Source organism: Salmo salar, chromosome 13 (genome assembly GCF_965601325.2).
Source record: "Salmo salar chromosome 13, fSalSal1, whole genome shotgun sequence".
In the NCBI taxonomy this organism is placed as follows: Eukaryota; Metazoa; Chordata; class Actinopteri; order Salmoniformes; family Salmonidae; genus Salmo; species Salmo salar.
The window spans coordinates 25,153,040-25,170,020 of NC_138303.1; the positions used below are offsets into that span (position 1 = coordinate 25,153,040).

Below are 16,981 nucleotides of genomic sequence, written 5' to 3' on the forward strand. Positions count from 1 at the left end.
GCACAGCTGAGAGCTGCCCAGTGACACGAGCCTACCAGACGAGCTAAATAACTTCTATGCTCGCTTTGAGGCAAGTAACACTGAAATACGCATGAGAGCATCAGCTGTTCCGGATGACTCTGTGATCACACTCTCCGCAGCCGATGTGAGTAATACCTTTAAACAGGTCAATATTCACAAGGACACTGGGCCATAAAGATTACCAGGACGTGTACTCTGAGCATGCACTGACCAACTGGCAAGTGTCTTCACGGACATTTTCAACCTCTCCCTGTTTCAAGCAGAACACCATATTCCCTGTACCCAAGAACACTAAGGTAACCTGCCTAAATGACTACCGACCCGTAGCACTCACATCTGTAGCCATGAAGTGCTTTGAAAGGCTTGTCATGGCTCACATCAACACCATTATCCCAGAAACCCTAAACCCACTCCAATTTCCATACTGCACCAACAGATCCATAGTTGATGCAATCTCTATTGCACTCCACACTGCCCTTTCCCACCTGGACAAAAGGAACACCTATGTGAGAATGCTATTCACGACTACAGCTCAGCGTTCAACACCATAGTGCCCTCAAAGCTCATCACTAAACTAAGGACCCTGGGACTTAACACCTCCCTCTGTAACTGGACCCTGGACTTCCTGACCGGCTGCCCCCAGGTGGTAAGGGTAGATAACAACACATCCGCCACGCTGATCCTCAACACGGGGCCCTTCAGGGGTCCATGCTCAGTTCCCTTGCTGTACTCCTTGTTCACTCATGACTGCACGGCTAGGCATGACTCCAACACCATTAAGTTTGCTGATGACACAACCATGTTAGACCTGATCACAGACAACGATGAGACAGCCTATATGGAGGAGGTCAGAGACCTGACCATGTGGTGCAAGGACAACAACCTCTCCTTCAATGTGATCAAGACAAAGGAGATGATTGTGGACTACAGGAAAAGGAGGACCGAGCACTCATCGACGGGGCTGTAGTGGAGCAGGTTGAGAGCTTCAAGTTCTTGGCGTCCACATCACCAACAAACTAACATGGTCCAAGCACACCAAGACAGTCATGAAGAGGGCACGACAAGACCTATTCCCCCTCAGGAGACTGAAAAGATTTGGCATGGGTCCTCAGATCCTCAAAAGGTTCTACAGCTGCACCATCAAGAGCATCCTGACGGGTTGCATCACTGCCTGGTATGGCAACTGCTCGGCCTCCAACCTCAAGGCACTACAGCGGGTAGTGCGTACGGCCCAGTACATCACCGGGGCCAAGCTTCCTGCCATCCAGGACCTCTGTACCAGGCGGTGTCAGAGGAAGGCCCTAAAAATTGTCAGACTCCAGCCACCCTCGTCATAGACTGTTCTCTCTGCTACTGCACGGCATGCAGTACCAGAGCGCCAAATCTAGGTCCAAGAGGCTTCTAAACAGCTTCTACCCCCAAGCCATAAGACTCCTGAACATCTAGTCAAATGGCTACCCAGACTATTCACATTGCCCCCCTCCCCTCTCCACACCACTGCCACTCTCTGTTGTCATCTATGCATAGTCACTTTAATTAACTCTACCTACATAAATGTGAATAGTCTGGGTAAAAATGTGATTTGATTTGACTTGTGGCTGTGTTATCTAGTGGAACTCTGTTCAAGTGGCCAATGTAGAAATTGCGCTGTCATTTCTTTGTTGCTAAAATTCTACGCTGTTCGCTCAATGTCAATTTGTGAGAAAACAAGCACGGCATAGTGTAGGGAATCATTGTACCGTCTAAATCGCTGTGAAATATAAAACCGAAAGTAAAAGGCTGAAGAGTGAGTCTCCGCCATGTTACGGGGAAATGGGATGTGGGGGCAGGGAGATTTTCGTTTCGAATGTAGCCTAGTGCTGTTGCAATTCACCTAGCTTCCACATATGGGAGAGATTCTGCGAAGTTCTAGGTGTAGCACCTTTAAAAAGAAGATGGAGAACAAGCTATGAAGGAACAATACTGGAGTTTTGGAGCAGGAACAGCCAACTGGCGCAACAATAATATTACAATATTGTCCAAACAATGTGACACGATATTTAATTAAAAATGATGTCCTGATATGTAGCTGTGTCCATTCCCCCCCTTCACTAGTCCCTAGTAAATAAACTCTCTTGGCTCGAGCTCCTTGTCTCCATAGTATATGGATTTAATATCTTGGGTTATCAATAGTGCTGTGCGAATAATCAACATTTCGTGTTTCTTTTTTTGTTATTTAACAACTGACGTCTGACAACTGACGTCTGTTCAATTGTTCGAATTCCAATTAGTTTTTTTTTGTGAGCCCATCGCGCCTTTTCTCAAGAGTGAAATCAAATCATTCACAACATGAGAAAAATCAAGTCAAGAACTATGTGGGACGCTGGCCTGAAGGGAGTTGTAGTTTTCGTTAAGCAAATATTCAACCTAGTTCAGCACCGAAACCTGGTAATTAACTTCAATGACGATAATCCATTGCAGTGTTTTTTGTCCGGCTTGGACAAAGACGGGTCAGAGAAGAAGAGGCGAAAATCTGTCCAAAATAAGCCCAATTCGTTTCTACCGGATTATTTTGGGCCTAAACTTGTTGCCTGCTTTCCCGCCTTTGGGAGAACAACTGCCAATGTTAGGGCGGAGACATGAGTCATTATATATAGATCCAATATAAACTATTTTATTACGTATTACTTCCTTTTCTTGATCAATGTGAACCTGACAGAAACAGTGGAATATTTTCTATGTTTTGGCAATTAAATGAACTATTTTTGGCTTTGGAATTTCCATTAAAAAGGCCAAAAATTATTTTAATGTCATTATTTCATCAAATGAAAATAATCGAAATCGAAAACTGATTTTTGTTTTAAATTATTGAACCGACCTCAAAAAGCACTCAGCACTAGTAATCCGCGCATATGTTCCTGTTAAGCAGATGGTGAATTACACTCTTATTCCTGCCTCTCAAGTTTTGTGTGTTTCTGGGCTTTCTGAGAATAGAGAGAACCCTAAAGCTGGGTCTGTGTAGTTGATATACAGTAGATTCAGGCCTTCTCTGTTCTTTCCGCCCCTGATCTTTGTTGTCCTCCGGCCTATTGTGTTCTGTACTGGCTGTCCTTTCTTACTGAGTTGACGGGGAAGGAGAGGGTCTGAGCCCTGGAGGTTTCTGCCTGTCATTGCCGTGTGTGGGGGTGGGGGGGCTCACCCACTGAGCAGCATCACTAGCAAAGCCACTGTACTAACATTGCAGCATTTCTGCCAGTGACTCACTGTGAAACACAATAGACTGGGGCCTCTATTCAGTCAGTTAGTGGAACTGGCCCATAACCCATCCTGCTAATTAAGCCTTTATCCTCTCACATGAGTAGTGTCAATCAGCATAACTACAGTAGCAGCCTCTAGTTCCTCTACATTTCCAGTCTTCCAATAACATTTAGTATGCATCAACAGCTGCCGCTGCTAATAAACTCCCCAGACAGACAGTGCCTTCAGAAAGTATTCACACCCCTTGACTTATTACACATTTTGTTGTGTTACAGCCTGAATTCACAAGTTTACATAGTTTTTTTCTCTCACCTATATACACACAATATCCCATAATGACAAAGCGTAATAATGTTTTTAGAAATCTTTGCACATTTATTGAAAATGCAATACAGATATCTCATTTAGATAAGTATTCACACCCCTAAGGCAATACTTTTTAGAAGCACCTTTGGCCGCAATTACAGCTGTGAGTCTTTCTGGGTAAGACCCTAAGAGCTGTGAGTCTTTCTGGGTAAGACCCTAAGAGCTGTGAGTCTTTCTGGGTAAGTCCCTAAGAGCTGTGAGTCTTTCTGGGTAAGTCCCTAAGAGCTGTGAGTCTTACTTGGGTAAGTCCCTAAGAGCTGTGAGTCTTACTTGGGTAAGTCCCTAAGAGCTGTGAGTCTTTCTGGGTAAGTCCCTAAGAGCTGTGAGTCTTTCTGGGTAAGTCCCTAAGAGCTGTGAGTCTTTCTGGGTAAGTCCCTAAGAGCTGTGAGTCTTTCTGGGCAAGTCCCTAAGAGCTGTGAGTCTTTCTGGGTAAGTCCCTAAGATCTTTCCACACCTGGTTGTGCAACATTAGTCTTGCCATGTTTTATTGTGAAATACATAGGTGCAGTGAAATGTGTAGTTTTACAGGGTCAGCCATAGTAGTACAGCGCCCCTGGAGCAAATGATTAAGTGCCTTACTCAAGGGCACATCGACACACCTTGTCTGTTCAGGTATTCGAACCAGCAATCTTTCGACCCAACGCTATAACCGCTAGGCTACCTGCCGCCCTGTACTGTACCGTACTGTAGGGAGGATGGGCATTTTGAAATAATTTCACTATTAAAATAATATCATGCCATTTTTTTCATATATCCGTATAGTCGAAATTTATGTAAAAAAAAATTTGTTTTAAACTCACAAATTTCAACTTGGGAACTGGCTTGCTTGACTTTGGTGCAACTTGCTTGCAGCAGTGCGGTGGGCAGTAGCCGATGAGTTTTACACGGGAGGGAGAGAGCGAGAGCAACCGTAGACTAGTTAGACAAACTTCCATAGGTCATCTATCATTCCACCTGGCTGTTCCACCTTGACTGCATCAAATCGATGTCAAGAAGCTAGCAAAGATAGCCAGCTATGTTAGCCAGCTAGCTAGCTAACATTACCTAGGCTAAAATTGAGGCCATTTTCGTGCGCTTCCCGTCCTTGTCTATAACAACTCCATTCAGATTAAACAATAGCCTACCTGATGGTTGCTCGTAGTTGTAGCCTACTCCTTCAAATTTAACTAACTTAATTCTGTAATTGTAATTCCATTTTGCATTGATGATCTCCCACGTTGCTTACTACACAAGGAGCCCCTGACTATAGACAGTGCCACTTTGATTGGCAGAAAATAACAAACGCGTGAAACCCGTGTAGGCTAATACGGTATATCTTTTTATGGGGCGCACGTGATAAACACTACATTCCAAAGATTGTTGTTTTATTGAATTAATAATTTCACGTCATGGTATATCCTTGTGTAGCATTGTCACAATTTAATTTATCAAATTTAGACAAAGCATTTTCATTGTTAAAAAAGAACTGTGATTCATTTTTTTATGAGTACCCACAAGTATTGGAATACGAACGTCCAGTACTCTATTGGGCTGTCCCAAACTTGTCTATGATTGGTTCAGATTTGGTCCGGCCAGGGCGGACTGACCAAATTTCAACTACTTTTCAACGTCCATGGACATCCGGTGTGGGTTGGTGCTCAGTGCAGTGTTGCCAACTAATTTTCAGGGTAAGTTGCTAGAGGCAGGTTGATTTGTTGCTAAAAGTTGCTAAATGACGTTGTGATGTCATTGCGTGATAACGTAAAACTGCGTCATTACGTAGAATACACAATAATGTTACTCAAAGTGACTGGCCATCTCGGCAAAAAATATGATTTGACATTTGTTCAGGTACAGGCTCCCACTCTTTTCTGTACTTCTGGCTGTACAATTTGGTTTGAGACATGTTGATTGATGGTGTAAGTTCTGTTCAAGATCAAACATTCGTGACCAACTATATTCATTGGGTTTGGCTCATCGAACCCGTGCTGCTGCTGCAGTCAGCCAACAATGATTTGCAATTTGCTGAAATTGCTGCTGGCCTGCTGCTGCCTGTGCACGAGCTGAGCGCCTGCTGCTGACGTCACTCACAATGCACTTTTGCAGCCAGGCATGTGTGTTGTGACTGAGTGTGTGACCGAGAAAATCGTTTTTGTGTCATTTAGAGGGAAAATGCGTGCATTTAGCATTTGAGGCACACTTCCAGCGCCGACAAAGATGGCCGCCTCGCTTCGCGTTCCTAGGAAACTAGGAAGTATTTCGTTTTTTTATGTATTATTTCTTACATTGTTACCCCAGGAAATCTTAACCTCTATGGGCTAGGTGGGACGCTTGCATCCCACCTACTCAACAGCCAGTTGAATCCTGTGGCGTTATTCAAATACCTTAGATATGATATTACTTCAATTTTTCAAAAATATGACTATTTTACACCATTTTAAAGATAAGACTCTCGTTAATCTAACCACACTGTCCGATTTCAAAAAGGCTTTACAACGAAAGCAAAACATTAGATTATGTCAGCAGAGTACCGAGCCAGAAATAATCAGACACCCATTTTTCAAGCTAGCATATAATGTCACATAAACCCAAACCACAGCTAAATGTAGCACTAACCTTTGATGATCTTCATCAGATGACAACCCTAGGACATTATGTTATACAATACATGCATGTTTTGTTCAATCAAGTTCATATTTATATCAAAAACCAGCTTTTTACATTAACATGTGACTAGCATGTGACTAGCATTCCCGCCGAACACTGCCGGTGAATTTACTAAATTACTCACGATAAACGTTCACAAAAAGCATAACAATTATTTTAAGAATTATAGATACAGAACTCCTCTATGCACTCGATATGTCCGATTTTAAAATAGCTTTTCGGTGAAAGCACATTTTGCAATATTCTCAGTAGATAGCCCGGCATCACAGGGCTAGCTATTTAGACACCCAGCAGGTTTAGCACTCATCAAAGTCAGATTTACTATAAGAAAAATGTTATTACCTTTGTTGTCTTCGTCAGAATGCACTCCCAGGACTTCTACTTCAATAACAAATGTTGGTTTGGTCCAAAATAATCCATCGTTATATCCAAACAGCGGCGTTTTGTTCGTGCGTTCTAGACACTATCCTAAAGGCTAAATAAGGGTGACGAGCATGGCGCAATTCGTGACAAAAGATTTCTAAATATTCCATTACCGTACTTCGAAGCATGTCAACCACTGTTTAAAATCAATTTTTATGCCATTTTCTCATAAAATAGCGATAATATTCCGACCGGGAATCTGCGTTTAGATAAACAGACAAAGGAAAAGAAACCATTCGGTTGAAGCGGGCACGCGCCTAAGCCCATAGTACTCTGAGTGGCCACTTGCCAAAAGCGATAAAGTGTTTCAGCCAGAGCCTACCTCGATATCGTTCAACGTTTTCCCGGGCTCTGAGACCCTATGGAAGACGTAGGAAGTGTCACGTTATTGCACAGATCCTGAGTCTTCAATAAAAAGAGCCAAGATGAAACACTACTTCTCAGACAGGCCACTTCCTGCTTGAAATCTTCTCAGGTTTTGGCCTGCCATAGGAGTTCTCTTATACTCACAGACACCATTCAAACAGTTTTAGAAACTTTAGGGTGTTTTCTATCCAAAGCCAATAATTATATGCATATTCTAGTTACTGGGCAGGAGTAGTAACCAGATTAAATCGGGTACGTTTTTTATCCAGCCGTGTCAATGCTGCCCCCTAGCCCTAACAGGTTAAGTTTTATTACATACAGCCGGGAGGAACTATTGGATATAAGAGCAACGTCAACTTACCAACATTACGACCAGGAATACGACTTTCCCGAAGCGGATCCTCTGTTTGGACCACCACCCAGGACAATGGATCAGATCCCAGTAGGCGACCCAAAACAACGGCGCCGTAGAAGGGGCAGACGGAGCGGCCTCCAGGTCAGGCTCCATAGACAGGAACATCGTGCACCACTCCCGAGCATACTACTCGCCAATGTCCAGTCTCTTGACAACAAGGTAGACGAAATCCGAGCAAGGGTTGCCTTCCAGAGAGACATCAGAGATTGTAACATTCTCTGTTTCACAGAAACATGGCTCACTCGGGATACGTTATCAGAGTCGGTACAGCCACATGGTTTCTTCACGCATCGCGCCGACAGAAACAAACATCTCTCTGGCCTTCCCTGTAGCTCAGTTGGTAGAGCATGGTGTTTGCAACGCCAGAGTTGTGGGTTCGATTCCCACGGGGGGCCAGCACAGAAGAAAAAAAAAATAAATAAATAAATGTATGAAAAGAATGCATTCACTACTGTAAGTCGCTCTGGATAAGAGCGTCTGCTAAATGACTATAATGTAAATGTATAATGGGTGAGGGTGTATGCCTTATGATTAACGAGATGTGGTGTGATCATAACAACATACAGGAACTCAAGTCCTTTTGTTCACCTGACCTAGAATTCCTTACAATCAAATGCCGACCGCATTATCTACCAAGAGAATTCTCTTCGATTATAATCACAGTCGTGTATCCACCCCCCCCCCCCCCCCACCAAGCAGACACATCAACTGCCCTGAAAGAACTTCATTGGACAATGTAAACTGGAAACCACATATCCTGAGGCTGCATTTATTGTAGCTGTGGATTTTAACAAGGCTAATCTGAAAACAAGGCTCCTTAAATTTTATCAGCATATCGAATGCGCGACCCAGGCTGGCAAAACGCTGGATCATTGTTATTCTAACTTCTGCGACGCATACAAAGCCCTCCCACGCCCTCCTTTCGGAAAATCTGACCACGACTCCATGTTGTTGCTTCCAGCCTATAGACAGAAACTAAAACAGGAAACGCCCGTGCTCAGGTCTGTTCAACGCTGGTCCGACCAATCGGATTCCACTCTTCAAGATTGCTTTGATCACGTGGACTGGGATATGTTCTGCATAGCGTCGGACAATAACATTGATGAATACGCTGATTCAGTGAGCGAGTTTATTAGCAAGTGCATCGGTGATGTTGTACCCACAGCGACTATTCAAACCTTTCCCAACCAGAAACCGTGGATTGATGGCAGCATTCACGCAAAACTGACTGCTTTTAGTCAGGGCAAGGTAACCGGAAACATGACCGAATACAAACAGTGTAGCTATTCCCTCCGCAAGGCAATCAAACAAGCTAAGCGTCAGTATAGAGACAAAGTAGAGTTGCAATTCAATGGCTCAGACACGAGAGGTATGTGGCAGGGTCTACAGTCAATCACGGACTACAAAAAGAAAACCAGCCCCGTTGCAGACCACGATGTCTTGCTCCCAGACAAACTAAACAACTTCTTTGCTCGTTTTGAGGACAATACAGTGCCACCGACACGGCCCGCTACCAAAACCTGTGGGCTCTCCTTCACTGCAGCCAATGCGAGTAAAACATTTAAACGTGTTAACCCTCGCAAGGCTGCCGGCCCAGACGGCATCCCTAGCCGCGTCCTCAGAGCATGCGCAGACCAGCTGGCTGGTGTGTTTACGGACATATTCAATCAATTCTTATCCCAGTCTGCTGTTCCCACATGCTTCAAGAGGGCCACCATTGTTCCTGTTCCCAAGAAAGCTAAGGTAACTGAGCTAAATGACTATCGCCTGACACCCTAGACTTACTCCAATTTTCTTACCGCCCCAATAGGTCCACAGACGACGCAATCACACTGCACACTGCCCTAACCCATCTGGACAAGAGGAATACCTATGTAAGAATGCTGTTCATCGACTACAGCTCAGCATTTAACACCGTAGTACCCTCCAAACTCGTCATTAAGCTCGAGACCCTGGGTCTCGATCCCGCCCTGTGCAACTGGGTCCTGGACTTCCTGACGGGCCGTCCCCAGGTGGTAAGGGTAGGAAACATCTTCACCCCGCTGATCCTCAACATTGTGGCCCCACAAGGGTGCGTTCTCAGCCCTCTCCTGTACTCCCTGTTCACCCATGACTGCGTGGCCATGCACGTCTCCAACTCAATCATCAAGTTTGCAGACCACACTACAGTGGTAGGCTTGATTACCAACAACGACGAGACAGCCTACAGGGAGGAGGTGAGGGCCCTTGGAGTGTGGTGTCAGGAAAATAACCTCACACTCAATGTCAACAAAACAAAGGAGATGATCTTGGACTTCAGGAAACAGCAGAGGGAGCAGCCCCCTATCCACATCGGCGTACTCATCACAGACAAACTGAAATGGTCCACCCACACAGACATCGTGGTGAAGAAGGCGCAACAGCGCCTCTTCAACCTCAGGAGGCTGAAGAAATTTGGCTTGTCACCAAAAACACTAACAAACTTTTACAGATGCACAGTTGAGAGCATCCTGTCGGGCTGTATCACTGCCTGGTACGGCAACTGCTCCGCCCTCACCCGTAAGGCTCTCAAGAAGGTAGTGAGGTCTGCACAACGCATCACCGGGGGCAAACTACCTGCCCTCCAGGACACCTACAACACCCGATGTCACAGGAAGGCCAAAATGATCATCAAGGACAACAACCACCCGAGCCACTGCCTGTCCACCCCGCTATCATCCAGAAGGCGAGGTCAGTACAGGTGCATCAAAGCGGGGACCGAGAGACAGAAGCTGTTTTTCAATCTCAAGGCCATCAGACTGTTAATCAGCCATCACTAACATTGAGTGGCTGCTGTCAACATACTGACTCAAACCTCTAGCCACTTTAATAATTACAAATTGGATGTAATAAATGTATTACTAGCCACTTTAAATAATGCCACTTTATATAATGTTTACATACCCTACATTACTCATCTCATATGTACTCTATACCATCTACTGCATCTTGCCTATGCCGTTCGGCTATCACTGATCCATATATTTTTATGTACATATTCTTATTCATTCCTTTACACTTGTGTGTGTATAAGGTAGTTGTTGTGAAATTGTTAGATTACTTGTTAGATATTACTGCATGGTCAGAACAAGAAGCACAAGAATTTCGCTACACTCGCATTAACGTCTGCTTACCATGTGTATGTGACAAATAACATTTGATTTGAGTCACTTTTCAAAAGTTGCTAAAAGTTCCAAATACATTTTTAAAAGTAGCTACATTTGTTGCTAGGTGCTGTTTGAAAAAAAAGTTGCCAGGGTAGTCTGAGAAGTTGCTAAATCTAGCAACAAAATTGCTAAGTTGGCATCACTGGCTCAGTGGGTGAGGACGCTGGTTACAGTAAATGGAAAGAGGGTAGGTGGTAGGTTTCAGTAAGAGCTGGGAGAGGTGACATTAACTGGAGAGAGAGAAAAGAGAGTGAGAGGGAGGGGTTGTCCAGACTGTTGTCACACCCTTGCTTTGACCACCAGACGACAGAAAGAGAAAGAAAACAGTTATGAGCTGAACATAACAGTATGCCAGTGGAAAGGAGGACAGTAGCAGGAGACCCTATGAGCTGAACATAACAGTATGCCAGTGGAAAGGAGGACAGTAGCAGGAGACCCTATGAGCTGAACATAACAGTATGCCAGTGGAAAGGAGGACAGTAGCAGGTGACCCTATGAGCTGAACATAACAGTATGTCAGTGGAAAGGAGGACAGTAGCAGGAGACCCTATGAGCTGAACATAACAGTATGCCAGTGGAAAGGAGGACAGTAGCAGGTGACCCTATGAGCTGAACATAACAGTATGTCAGTGGAAAGGAGGACAGTAGCAGGTGACCCTATGAGCTGAACATAACAGTATGCCAGTGGAAAGGAGGACAGTAGCATGTGACCCTATGAGCTGAACATAACAGTATGCCAGTGGAAAGGAGGACAGTAGCAGGAGACCCTATGAGCTGAACATAACAGTATGCCAGTGGAAAGGAGGACAGTAGCAGGTGACCCTATGAGCTGAACATAACAGTATGTCAGTGGAAAGGAGGACAGTAGCAGGTGACCCTATGAGCTGAACATAACAGTATGCCAGTGGAAAGGAGGACAGTAGCAGGAGACACTATGAGCTGAACATAACAGTATGCCAGTGGAAAGGAGGACAGTAGCATGTGACCCTATGAGCTGAACATAACAGTATGCCAGTGGAAAGGAGGACAGTAGCATGTGACCCTATGAGCTGAACATAACAGTATGCCAGTGGAAAGGAGGACAGTAGCAGGTGACCCTATGAGCTGAACATAACAGTATGCCAGTGGAAAGGAGGACAGTAGCAGGAGACACTATGAGCTGAACATAACAGTATGCCAGTGGAAAGGAGGACAGTAGCAGGTGACCCTATGAGCTGAACATAACAGTATGCCAGTGGAAAGGAGGACAGTAGCAGGTGACCCTATGAGCTGAACATAACAGTATGCCAGTGGAAAGGAGGACAGTAGCAGGTGACCCTATGAGCTGAACATAACTGTATGCCAGTGGAAAGGAGGACAGTAGCAGGTGACCCTATGAGCTGAACATAACAGTATGCCAGTGGAAAGGAGGACAGTAGCAGGTGACCCTATGAGCTGAACATAACAGTATGCCAGTGGAAAGGAGGACAGTAGCAGGAGACCCTATGAGCTGAACATAACAGTATGCCAGTGGAAAGGAGGACAGTAGCAGGAGACCCTATGAGCTGAACATAACAGTATGCCAGTGGAAAGGAGGACAGTAGCAGGAGACACTATGAGCTGAACATAACAGTATGTCAGTGGAAAGGAGGACAGTAGCAGGAGACCCTATGAGCTGAACATAACAGTATGCCAGTGGAAAGGAGGACAGTAGCAGGAGACCCTATGAGCTGAACATAACAGTATGTCAGTGGAAAGGAGGACAGTAGCAGGTGACCCTATGAGCTGAACATAACAGTATGCCAGTGGAAAGGAGGACAGTAGCAGGAGACCCTATGAGCTGAACATAACAGTATGTCAGTGGAAAGGAGGACAGTAGCAGGTGACCCTATGAGCTGAACATAACAGTATGCCAGTGGAAAGGAGGACAGTAGCAGGTGACCCTATGAGCTGAACATAACAGTATGTCAGTGGAAAGGAGGACAGTAGCAGGAGACCCTATGAGCTGAACATAACAGTATGCCAGTGGAAAGGAGGACAGTAGCAGGTGACCCTATGAGCTGAACATAACAGTATGCCAGTGGAAAGGAGGACAGTAGCAGGTGACCCAACTGTGGTTTGTGACTACTATGATTTCCTGTTGTAGCCAATTTAGTTGCAGTAATTCCATTACCGATTTGGTAACAGAATTATGTTTTTTAATCACATAATAATTTATAAACAAACAGTCAGTAAAAACACTAACTAATTGGTAGGTCTACCTTGTTATTTCTGTGAACTTTCATTATCCTCCCTTATGAGGGAGAGAAATTTGAAAATATCTTAAAGATATGTGGATTTCTGGTAACGAAATTAGAAGGTACAAGGCAACATTCTTAAACTTACAGAAGGCAAATCATTTTTCCAAAACTATATATGTGTTGATATTTGTTGGCATGGGCCTCTATTTCAGCATTGTTGTGTTTGATGTATTTGTGCTCACCCTTTTTAAGACTTTTTCTGGTAGATGTTGTCTAAGACCCCCTTTCCATCTGTTTGACCAGAAACCAAAGCCTTTGCATAATTCTTATTGAAAATGGTAGAAAAATGTATTTATGCTTTAATTTAAAAAAAAAAATACAGACACTTCTCTTTCATTAGACACAATTTAAACAAAATATCTTTCTCTGAGCAGTTGTATTAGTATAATATCATTTCCCAATTTTTGGGGGGAGCATACAATTAAATAGTATTTTTTGCCCATCTTTATCAAGGGAGCCAATAATGGTGGACCTGATGTTATGTCTATAGTCTTTCTACATCAGTATGTAATATAATACCAGGGTCCGGCTGTGTGAAATTACTTCAACAAGCACCTCTGCATTCAGCACTAATACAGTCCTAGACTACCAGTCACAAGCCTACAGTCCCCAGACTACCAGCCACAAGCCTACAGTCCCCAGACTACCAGCCACAAGCCTACAGTCCCCAGACTACCAGCCACAAGCCTACAGTCCCCAGACTACCAGCCACATGCCTACAGTCCCCAAACTATCAGCCACAGGCCTACCGCCTCACTGTCCCCAGTCTACCAGCCACAGGCCTACAGTCCCCAGTCTACCAGCCACAGGCCTACAGTCCCCAGACTACCAGCCACAGGCCTACAGTCCCCAGACTACCAGCCACAGGCCTACAGTCCCCAAACTATCAGCCACAGGCCTACCGCCTCACTGTCCCCAGTCTACCAGCCACAGGCCTACAGTCCCCAGACTACCAGTCACAAGCCTACAGTCCCCAGACTACCAGTCCCCAGACTACCAGCCACAGGCCTACAGTCCCCAGACTACCAGCCACAGGCCTACAGTCCCCAAACTATCAGCCACAGGGCTACCGCCTCACTGTCCCCAGACTACCAGCCACAAGCCTACCGTCTCACTGTCCCCAGACTACCAGCCACAGGCCTACAGTCCCCAATCTATCAGCCACAGGTCTACTGCCTCACTGTCCCTAGTCTACCAGCCATAAGCCTACTGCCTCACTGTCCCTAGTCTACCAGCCATAAGCCTACTGCCTCACTGTCCCCAGTCTACCAGCCACAGGCCTACCGCCTCACTGTCCCCAGTCTACCAGCCACAGGCCTACCGCCTCACTGTCCCCAGTCTACCAGCCACAAGTCTACCGCCTCACTGTCCCCAGTCTACCAGCCACATAGGCAATACTAAAGCTCAAAATTAGCCTGGTGGTTCAAATTCAAAACCACAACACAGCCACTGATGTGTCACTCTCCTGAGACACCCACTAGGCTCATAGCCATATTGCTTACATGTCTCTCCCATGTTAATGCGCAGTTCCAACATGACTTCAACTGAGCCTGGCTGTTTAACATTTACTGTGTTCCATATGTAGTTAGCTAGCTCATTATTATTAATCATGGAAAATCCATTGAATTTAGAACAGGATGCTATAAATAAGCTGTGCTTCCTGAGCATTTGGCTTTGCTTTGCTGTGGTGAGCTACTGTAGCCGACAGTGAGCGAACGCGTAGAGGGACCGGCCTGTCAGCGCCGGGGGAGTGTACACACACACACACTCGCACGCACAATCACACTCATACACACTTATACACACTCGATGGCTAATGAGAGAGGAATAACAACATGGCTGTGGTTAATTGGCCTGCTCCACTGTAATCAGAATGGATGTCTTCATTCAGATGTGATTAGGAGCCAGCAGAGTGAGAGACTGACTGACTGACTGCTGGTGTGAACAGCCTCAGAACAGCCTCAATGACCTGGTTTTGCTGGATTATTCTCCACTGAATGGGTGATGATGATGCGTTGCCGCTGTGTAGAGCAGCACTCATTAATAAGCCCTGACTAGCCGGGAACAATAGGCTGGAGGTAGCTAGAGAGCTCACCAGTAGTCCCACAGACACACTCAATACAGTATGAGGGCTGGGGATGGATGAAAGTATTATTCATCCGAGAATGAAAAATGATTTAATAACAGTTCCTAATTTTTCAGAGCAAGTGTGCAAGTATTAGTGTTGGGCGTTATCCCGATTTTCATACCGTTTCTGTACCATATCCCGGTGTATAAGGTATTACAGAATGTGTACACAAGGGGTACAAAACTACTTCGGCAACAGCAGCCTCATTTATAAATGTTGCGTACACACAAAATATGCCCCAGAACATGCGTGTGCCAGATTTCACTCAAAAGTTGGCATTTATAAAAACTGAACTTGACGTGAGACGGCTTCCTTTAAACCGTGTGTACGCACAGTTTCAGGTGGTTGAAGTATTGCATTGCAAGAAGGCAATAGTTTAGCCTTGTGCAAACGGGGAATGTATGACACTTATTCGTAACAAAAAAAACAGTTAGCCTAGCTAAATATAATAACATTATACAAACATTTGCCTTTAAACATTTATTTTTCTTATCTTTGCATTAAAAAATAATTTGAAATAGGCATATATTTGTTATTATTTATTTTATTTTCATGATTATTGCAGAATACAATACCCACCTTTCCTGCCTGAGGGTTTCATAGGCTGCTCGTGCCTGTAGGCTACAACAAGTTCGTGTAGGCTACCATTTGTCCCATGCCTCTTTTTTTGTTGTACTTTTCACCCCTTGATATCCAATTGGTGGTTAGTTGTGTCCCGTTACTGTAACTCGGACTCGGGAGAGGCGAAGATCGAGAGACATGCGTCTGCCGAAACGCGATCCCGCTAGGCCGCACTGCTTCTTGACACACTGCTCGCTTAACCTGGAAGCCAGCCGCACCAATGTATCGGAGGAAACACCGTACAGCTGGCGACCGGGGCCGGCGTGCAGGCGCCCGGCCAGCCACAAGGAGTCGCTAGAGCGCGATGGGACAAGGACATCCCAGCCAGCCAAACCCTCCCTAACCCGGATGACGCTGGGCCAATTGTGCTCTGCCTCATGGGTCTCTCGGTCGCGGCCGGCTGCGACACAGCCTGGGATCGAACCCGGGTCTGTAGTGACGCCTCTAGCGCTGCGATGCAGTGCCTTAGACCACTTGGGAGGCCCAGTCCTATCTCTCATTTAATTGGACCCACATCACAGTAGTAAATAGAGATAAGCTATTTCCAGTATTTTGCTCTATGCGACCCAATCCGAAGATCCGTTTTAGAACAGAAGGTTCACCTTTTACACTGACGTTTGTAGGCTACGTCTGAATACTGTAATGTCACATTTCTCAAGTAGACAATATTTAATTTATAAACATAATACATACTGTATATCATAACTGTTGCAGAATACATTTCTCACCTTTTCTGGCCATGATGAGTTAATATTCCCGAAGTAGCTATACAACAAATGACCATGTACATCTCTCATTTAATTGGCCTATTAGATATGATATTATCATTAAGGTTTTGCTCTATGCTTCCGACAGGGAGCGTGGCTTATAACACAGTAGATTTTAACAGATTGAAATGTGGCATTGAAGTGTGTAGGCTACTGTAAGTAGGCCTACTGTAGTTTTATCAAATATTTTTGTGTAGACAATGTTTCAGAATTCACGGGCAGTGCAGCATATTTAGGTTCAGGAAACATTATTGCATTCAAAGATCTGTTGACAGGTCCACAACAATTTGCAATCGTTTTTGCTGTAAATGTCACTGCAAAGAAAACATTCTGACAACACCTCCAAAGACATTTGATCAAGTTTGCCATTTTTATTTCCTTTTTGATACTGTCTTGGCTTAATTCCAATACTTCCAAAGTATACAGCAAATAGAGGAGTTACATTTACCTTTAAAGGTGAATTAGGGGCGTATTTCAAGTTATAATGCTCCTTTTTTTTACGACAGGTCTGATTTATAATGGGAAAC

The 16,981-nt window shown here is 44.8% G+C and overlaps 1 protein-coding gene across 1 annotated transcript in view; it reads left to right on the forward strand.

Annotated features, from left to right (window-relative positions):
* Window positions 1–16,981, forward strand: part of LOC145850455 (uncharacterized) — a 95,322-nt gene that overhangs the window by 52,149 nt on the left and 26,192 nt on the right. The window lies entirely within an intron of this gene.